Raw genomic sequence first — 9,452 nt, 5'->3', positions numbered from 1 at the left:
TGTGTGTGTGTGTGTGTGTGTGTGTGTGTGTGTGTGTGTGTCAATAGGACATTTCCCTCCATGTGTCTGCACTCAAGCTGGAGCAGACAGGGACATCCAATGATGTCATAAGAAACACTCAACCACATAGTCAAATAAAATAGGCTACAGCTGTGCATCTGACTTTTCCCGGTCCTTTTTTTCCGAGTACTAGAGGCTTCTGAGCATGTGTGGATCCCGTTCTGCGCATGTGTTTCTTTACCTCTACTTTTTAAGCACACATTTTTGTGTTCTCCTTCCCTTCACATTTGTCACTGTCAATCGTGAATGATAATCCTTCAAGTTTTATCGGTGAAACATTCATGCAGCCTCTGCATACCAACCGTTTGATCTCAATCTTATTGGTTTCATGGGGATATGCATTAGATCTTCTTGAGTTATACAGCGTTGTTTGGAAGTAACCTACAGTGTTGTTTTGAATGATGTACAGTGAGCGAATTTTAGAGCAGATGGTGTTAGCCTACCTGTGTATTTTGCCTAGTGGCGCGCACTGGTGAGTTTTGGCCACATGAGAGAAAAATGCTCATAATAAAAGGCCAGGGAAAAGTCAGATCCACAGCCACTCCGAATAAAATAGAATAAATCACACTGCATATTATAATTTCACCCATCCATAAGTTACCGAGCATTTGCTCACAACACAGGTGTGTTTGCGAGAGGAAAATGTTGCCCATAACCTAGGACATCAGATAATTTCAACACAATTACATTATGCTCTAAAAGATCTCAAAATGCAGAGGGGTATTTTTGGCTGGGAGCGAGGGCAAAGAGCACCTGGTTGTTGGTAGGCTTGTACTTGAGGCCTGGCTTGTTCAGAATAGCTTTGGTTTGATCCCGGTTGAAATTAGAGATTCCGATGGCTTTGACCATCCCTGCATCCACAAGTTCTTCCATACCCTGAGATATATGGAAAGCAGAACACCCAAATGGATATGTCTAAAGGGTGATAATCTAAATGTAATGATGATGTAAAAAATTACACAGAAATTATCTTAATTTGACTTCCTGTCATTCTCACCTCCCAGGTGTCCAGGAAGCCTGACAAAATGTGTGAGTAATTTAATAAATTGGAGCAAAGACATTTTTATAGGCAAGTCAGGCACTGCAGGCACTATAAGCTTTAAATGGAACTATTTCATCAAAACAACCTAAAATCCTAATTTCCATCTTCAGTTCAAGTGTTTTATTACAAGAGTATTACAAGATACAAGTGGCAAGGATTTTTCAAAGACATGTTGAACCAGTATGCATGCCAAGAGGACTATAGGGAGAGAGTTCACCTTCATTCCCATGGGGACGTTGATGAGGTAGAGATCCAGATTGTCCAGTTTCAGGTACTCACCGTCTTCTGACAAGCTGCTTTCACCAGGGACTTCTTATGGAAGGTACATCACAGCTGGTGTAAAGAGAAAAACAGTAATGGCAATCTGCATGGATTGGGGCTGCGTCCAAAACAGGCACCCTATAAGGCACTACTTACGGCCAGCTCAGGCAGTAGTGCACCCTAGGCTATATGGAATAGGGTGCCATTTGGGACGTAATCCGAGACAAACACGTAGACTACACATCACCTGAAAGGTTCCATGGAATAACAGTATTCACCATTTGACAGAATCTTCCATCAATTCTCAGACACATACACACACAGTATGCCTACTATAGTTCTGTTTGGTGCCATTGTACTCTAGAAAACATAGTACCACAATAGGATAACAGTACTACAAGAACCAGAGCCCTGCCTAACCTAGGTACAGGGGGTCCTTAATGTAAACTGGATCTCTTTCCTCCATTGGAAAAGCCTTAAAGCTACTCCATGCTGTCCTACTTCAGCTAGCTATGGTTGGTAAAGCAAGACAACATCAAAAAATGACTGATTTACAAAATGTAAACTTCATATTGGAAACTTTTGCATTTATTTTTATGCACCAGTACATAGTATTCACATTTACACCACAGTTTGGCACAGTTAATATTCATGAGTTTTATAACCTTAACATCAAAACAGAAAAAAAGCTGTCACAGATACCATGTGCTTCACTCGGTGAGCGTGCTCTTTGAAGCTTGATTTGCCCAGCTCTATCATGGCACATCAATGAAGTGATGTGATTTTGATCATGTGGTTTCTCTGCAAGGGCTTAGTAACAGTAGTTTAGATTTTCACTTATCAGAGCAAGAAATATAAACGTGTCAGCATTAAGCTGTCCCAGTTTATATGATGTCCCACTTTTTGCATTTCCGTCTTCTGTAACCTCTTTCCACATCTATTCAACATAAAAACCCGACACATGATACAATTCTGAAATCCTCAAGATGACAACATAACAACAAAGTGTGAATTGAAAAGTCATTGAGGTATAATTAGGCCTATAACAATGCTGTCCTAGTTTATCTAACCTGCTGTCCCATTTTACCAAATGCGAACTGAAAATATGGTTTTGGCTCAGTGTGCACAAATGAGTGTGTGATGCCTCCTGTTAATATAATATCAACATTTGCTATTTTTGTGTGATTAGGGAACATCTTGAGGATTTTCGAAATGTATCATGTGTTAGGCTAATATTTTGGATGGATGTTGAAAGAGGTTACAGAAGACGGAAAAGCAAAAAGTGCCACTTTTTCTGAATTCACCCTGTTATGATTTCTGAAAAGTGTGATATGTGAGACAGCACCTTGCTGACTATGAACAGGTCATCTCGCTTCACTGTTCCCTCCTGGATCATGGCCTGGATGCCCTCTCCCACCTCAGCCTCATTCTGGTAGAAGAAAGCCCTGTAAATGTGTCACATTGCCTGGGGGAGGCAGACAGGGAAGGACCAGTAAAATTTGACCCCAAATATGTAAGCATACAAGTCCAAGGGGATTTACACTGAAAAATGTACGTATTCAAGCACCATTTCATTCATGATATTTAATGACACGGTATACAGTGCCTTCGGAAAGTATTTAGACCCCTTCCCCTTTTCCATATTTGGTTACGTTACAGCCCCATAATGACGAAGCAAAAACAGGTCTGTATATATTTTTGCAAACGTATTAAAAATAAAAAACATAAAAAACATATTTACATAAATATTCAGACCCTTTGCTATAAGACTCAAATTGAGCTCAGGTGCATCCTGTTTACATTGATCATCCTTGAGATGTTTCTACAACTTGATTGGAGTCCACCTGTGGTAAATTAAATTGATTGGACATGATTTGGAAAGGCACACACCTGTCTATATAAGGTCCCACAGTTGACAGTGCATGTCAGAGCAAAAACCAAGCCATGAGGTCGAAGGAATTGTCTGTAGAGCTCAGAGACAGGATTGTGTCGAGGCACAGATCTTGGGAAGGGTACCAAAACATTTCTGCAGCATTGAAGGTCCCCAAAAACACAGTGGCCTCCACCATTCTTAAATGGAAGAAGTTTGGAACCACCAAGACATCCTAGTGCTGGCCGCCCAGCCAAACTGAGCAATCAGGAGAGAAGGGCCTTCGTCAGGGAGGTGACCAAGAACCCTATGGTCACTCTGACAGAGCTCTGGAGTTCCCCTGTGGAGATGGGAGAAACTTCCAGAAGGACAACCATCACTGCAGCACTCCACCAATCAGGCCTTTATGGTAGAGTGGCCAGACGGAAGCCACTCCTCAGTAAAAGGCACATGACAGCCCGCTTGGAGTTTGCCAAAAGGCACCTTAAGACTTTCAGACCATGAGAAACAAGATTCTCTGGTCTGATGAAACCAAGATTGAACTCTTTGGCCTGAATGCCAAACGTCACGTCTGGAGAAATCCTGGCACCATCCTCACGGTGAAGCATGGTGGTGGCAGCATCATGCTGTGGGGATGTTTTTCAGCGGCAGGGCCTGGGACACTAGTCAGGATTGAGGCAAAGATGAACGGAGCAAAGTACAGAGAGATTCTTGATGAAAACCTACGCTCAGGACCTCAGACTGGGGTGAAGGTTCACATTCCAAAAGGACAGCGAACATAAGCACACAGCCAAGACAAAGCAGGAGTGGCTTCGGGACAAGTCTCTGAATGTCCTTGAGTGGCCTAGCAAGAGCCTGGACTTGAACCCGATTTAAAATCTCTGGAGAGATCTGAAAATACCTATGCATCAAAAAATTTGCGTTTTTAATTTTTTTTTTATATATGTGCAAAGAAAATATGTTTTTGTGGAAATTGTGAGGTGTTGTGTGTAGATTGATGAAGGGGAAAAAAACAATGACATTTTTTAATAAGTCTGTAACGTAACAAAATGTGGAAAGTCAAGGGGTTTGAATACTTTCCCGAATGCACTGTACATTTATTTCCATGACAGAATTAAAAAGCAATTTTGCACTGATCAATTACAGTAGCTATTAGCATGCATTAATGTCAATTGTCATGTCCGATGTCCTTAAATAACTTTGCTTAAAAAAAACCCACATCTGAGCTATCTTCTTTGCAGGTTCAACAGTTGAATAAAATGAGATAAAAGAAGAAACCCGCACACTGCTCTTGATAGTATCACTGCTCTTTAATCAGCCTTACGTATCGGCCTCAAGGGCTTCCTCAGAGCTTCAGGCCTTGAGGCCGATTACTTACTGTAAAGCTGATTAAAGAGCAGTGATACTATCAAGAGCAATGTGCGGGTTTCTTCTTTTTTTCTCTTAAAAAACTTTGCACCAGCACTCGTGTATAACCGCAAATGGCCAACAAGCAGTTGATATAGGTGCACAGTTGATGAAACCAATGCTGCATACTCAAAGCTGTATTCTCTGCCAAAGGTGATTCCAACATGTATTGACTCAGGGTTGTGAATATTTAAGTAAATCAGATAATTCCGCATTTCATTTTCAATAAATGTGCAAAAATTTATAAAAACATGTTTTCACTTTGTCATTATGGCATATTGTGTGTATATGGGTGAGAGAAAAAATATATAGTTAATACATTTTTAATTCAGGCTGTAACAACAAAATGTGGAATAAGTTAAGAGGTATGTATAATTATTTTTATAGGCACTGTAACTATGAAGTTGTTAATGTTCTTAGCTTAATCTTTTGAAAATAGGTCACTTGAAAAGATTCTGGGCATGAGCATGCGCATCTTCAATATGTACGCATAGTGCATTTAACTATACACAGTGTACAAAACATTAAGAACACCTTCCCAATATTGAGTTGCAAGGCTTAAAAATCCTTCTTTAACATGTCTCCTCCCCTTCATCTACACTGATTGAAGTGGATTTAACAAGTGACATCAATAAGGGATCATAGCTTTCCCCTGGATTCACCTGGTCAGTCTACGTCATGGAAAGACCTGGTGTTCATAATGAAATACACTCAGTGTATGTCACAAGTAAAAGCCTTGTGTTGCGAGTTGATACAATTCCATGTACGGAAGGTTAAAACCACCATCAGACTTAGGAAGATGTAAAACTGTCCTTTTCATTTTCTGAGTTTTATTTGCCCATATAAAGTCTTACGAGCGAGCACACATTTTTAAATAATGTCTTCGGTGGGGGAATTGGTATTACTAAGAATAAATATAAGAACTTTGGGAGCCATGCCATTCTGAAGAGGTTTATTCTACCTGTAAGATGTATGGAAGATTGTTTCATTTAATTAGATCTGCTTTCATATTGTTAAGTAACTGGATAATGTTATCGTTATACACTGAGTGTACAACATATAGGAACACCTTCCTAATATTGAGTTGCACCCTCTTTTGCCCTCAGAACAGTCTCAATTCATCGGGGCATGGACTCTACAAGGTATTGAAAGCATCCCACAGGGATGCTGGCCCATGTTGACTCCAATGCCTCCCACATTTGTGTCAAGTTGGAAACTGTTGAGCATGAAAAACCCAGCAGCGTTGCAGTTCTTGACACACTCAAACCAGAGATCCTGGCACCTACTACCATACCCCGTTCAAAGGCACATTCACCCTTTGAATGGCACACATACATAATCCATGTCTCATTTGTCTCAAGGCTTAAAAATCCATGTCTCCCCTTTATCTATACTGATTGAAGTAGATTTAACAAGTGACATCAATAAGGGATCATGGCTTTCACCTGGATTCACCTGGTCAGTCTGTCATTGAAAGAGCTGGTGTTCCCAATGTTTTGTATACTCAGTGTACATCATATATAATACTTATTTATGTTGCATAACATATACAATGTTTGTACTATCTGATGTTGTCGTCTGACTGTGTGTCTCAAGATCTACAGCTGGATGGACGACCTGGTGGCTGCTTACCCTAACCTTGTCACCAAGGTACAGATTGGAACTTCCTATGAGGGCAGACCCATATATGCGCTCAAGATACAGAAACATTAGACCTATTACAACAATTGTACCTGTTAGTGTATGTACAGTACATGTGTGTTTTTGTCAATATATAGGTTTCGTGTCTACGTCCGGATTAGTTTGTGTGCATACTTTTCTATTTATCAGTTTGTTTCCACGTTTGTTTCCACCAGTGCTGAACTACAACAAAGAAAAGACAAGTGTTATTATATTATGGGTAGTGTTGGATACATTTGTGATAATAACACTTGTCCTCTCTCTGTTCTAGTTCAGCACTGGTGGAAACAAACGTCCCGCCATCTGGGTTGACTCTGGTATCCACTCCAGAGAGTGGGTGTCTCAGGCCACTGGAGTGTGGACAGTCAACAAGGTGAGAGAACACTTCAGACTTGTGTTGTATTCTAATTGAAAAAATAACATTGAACATACTATCTAATACATTCTAACCAAAAAAATGTGTTATGGCTCTTCAGATTGTCACGGACTATGGCACTGATGCCTCCCTGACCTCTCTCCTGAACGCCATGGACATCTACCTGCTGACCCTGACCAACCCTGATGGCTACGTCCACTCCCACACCAGTGTAGGTACCCACTATAGATATACCATATAACGCAGTTACTGTATACTGTGGAAGGAGTTACAGAATTAAGTGTAAAGAGTGACCTTTAATCTGTGTCACCTCAGTGTGCCTCATTGTGTCTCAGTGTAGAGTGATATGAGGACAATCCTGATTGTGCTACCTAGCATACCAGTAAAAGGTTTACTGAGTTTGTCCCTTGTGTCCTCATGGTTCACAGGACCGTATGTGACGTAAGAGTCACTCCAACAACCCGGGCTCCATGTGCAGTGGTGTCAACCCCAACAGGGACTGGGATGGCGGTTTGGAGATTTTGACCACCAATACCACCACCAATACCTGTTAACCAAGTAAGGCTACAGTTCCATACCAGCATTGGTGGTTGACTATGGAATAGATTTTTTTCACAGCTCATAGTTTCCTGTCCCAAAGGTGAAATTAGTCAAATGCATAGTCTTATGAGACAATGCTTTCTTTCCTAAGCATGACATACCTTGTTGTTGTACACATAATAACCTGTGTCCATCCATGTGTGTGTGTGTGTGTGTGTGTGTGTGTGTGTGTGTGTGTGTGTGTGTGTGTGTGTGTGTGTGTGTGTGTGTGTGTGTGTGTGTGTGTGTGTTTGTGAGTGTGTGTGTGTGCATGCTTGTGTGCCAATACCAACCCCTGCTCTGACTCCGACCACGGCCCATCTCCCCACTCTGAGATGGAGGTGAGGAATGTGGTGAACCTGATGAAGAACCATAGCAACTTCAAGTCCTTAATCTCCATCCACGCCTACTCCCAGCTGTTCGTTTAAAGATTCCCAAAACTCTCACATCCTTGGGTCGCTCATCCATTTCAGTTTGCTGTAGTCAGTGACGGGAATGAGCTGCAAAAAACGTTGAAACTTGACAAATATGCATGTACACACACACAACTAATCCACTGACTCTCCTGTCTGCCTGTTTTTGGTAGGACTCTGATGGATTCTGGGTTGTAACTCCTAAACTTGGGATAGGGTTAATTATCAGGTATCCTATTGAAATATTGAGTGCTTAGGTTTAGAGGGTCTACACCAGAAGTTAATGGTTATCTGTAGGAGGAAGGTATATAGCGGGTGCAATTAAGCTTGGAATATGCTGAGTGCAGGGAAAACGATCACATGTGGCAGCACTGATAAGGGGAGAGAGCCGCGGATTAGTGATGAAGGTGGTTGAGGTCAGGTCACGTTAAAGGAGAAAGAACAGTTTATTGCCCGCGTCACTTAATTTCCTGCCTAGCAACAGCGATGAAATGGTTAGAGAGAAGGAGGAGATTCCACCCCAAATTAGAGTATATATACCATCAGTGGTGGAACCATGTTTTTGTCGGTACAGCTGTTTGATCCTCTGGGATGAATACACTTGGTTTAAGCTTTCATAGTGTCCGTCGAGTTCTTACTCTGATAATTAGAACCTAACAACTCTATGGGCAGGGCTGCAGTCCAGAAACTCAGCTCTCTTCATGGGATCAGATACAAGGTTGGTAGCATCTGCAAGACCATCTGTCAGTATTCAATATTTCAGAATTGTTATACTATATGTGGTATAAGTGTTTCAATTAAGTTGCTTTGTCATTAGATGCCACCCACCAGCCAGGACTGGAAAGCATAGTACTGGAGTTCAATCCAATACTTTCAATTTAAACAAATTATTTGTAATAATAATCACTTACTAATATGTGACGTCTCCCTCCACCCAGACCAAGCAAGCAGCGGCATCATTGATTGGTTATACAAGCTGGGCATGAAGTAGTCCTTTGCCTTCGAGCTGAGGGACATTGGTTGTTGTGGTTTCATCCTGCCAGCCAATCAGATCATCCCTACAGCCTCTGAGACCTGGCTGGGTCTGAAGGACATCATGGTGTACGTCCGTGATCACCCCAATTAAATCCACCCATGTACACACTTAATTTCAAGGTCTGAACTCTGTTAAATAAGGAATTCTATGTCTGTAATAATTATTTGTTCATTGACCTTTTATTGTGAATTTGACAGTAAGTGGTGAAAAATAGAGTAGACTGGTAGCTTAATCATCCAACCTGGTCTTAGAGATTTTGTATTATTCTGTATGTAAATCCAAGACAATCCATTTAGTATGATATATTACGTTTCATATGGTATGTGTTAATTTGTGGATGTCCATCATCCATTTTGTGGGATATTTTACAAATTACAATTTTTATTATATGTTACGAATCTGAAAAGCATGTTATATGTTCCGAATTTGCAAAACGTACAATATGTTATGAAATTTCGTAACTAATTCTAGCTAGGTGGCTAGGAGTCTAACGTTAGCTAGCTCACTAACATTAGCTAGGCTAGGGGTTAGGGTTAAGTTTAGGAGATAGGTTAAGGTTAGCTTTAGGGGAAGGGTTAGCTAACATGCTAAAAGTAGCTCAAAAGTAGAAGTAGTTGAAAAGTTGCTATATCAATAAAATGCTAAAGTTGTCCGTGATGAGATTCAAACTCGCAACCTTTGGATTACAAAACATTGGCGTTATATGCCGACCTGTCCACCCCAACCAA

The 9,452-nt window shown here is 41.0% G+C and overlaps 2 pseudogenes; one reads left to right on the top strand and one right to left on the bottom strand.

The window, feature by feature from the left end:
- Positions 1–765: 765 nt before the first annotated feature.
- LOC115151377 (aldo-keto reductase family 1 member B1-like) lies at positions 766–5,320 on the bottom strand (annotated as a pseudogene).
- A 197-nt stretch (positions 5,321–5,517) lies between these two features.
- Positions 5,518–8,814, top strand: LOC115151376 (carboxypeptidase A2-like; annotated as a pseudogene).
- The last annotated feature ends 638 nt before the right edge of the window (positions 8,815–9,452 follow it).

The sequence above is a fragment of the Salmo trutta genome, chromosome 17, assembly GCF_901001165.1.
Source record: "Salmo trutta chromosome 17, fSalTru1.1, whole genome shotgun sequence".
NCBI classification, from domain to species: domain Eukaryota; kingdom Metazoa; phylum Chordata; class Actinopteri; order Salmoniformes; family Salmonidae; genus Salmo; species Salmo trutta.
Note: the sequence above shows the minus strand (reverse complement) of the source record. Positions and strands in the feature narration are given on the sequence as shown.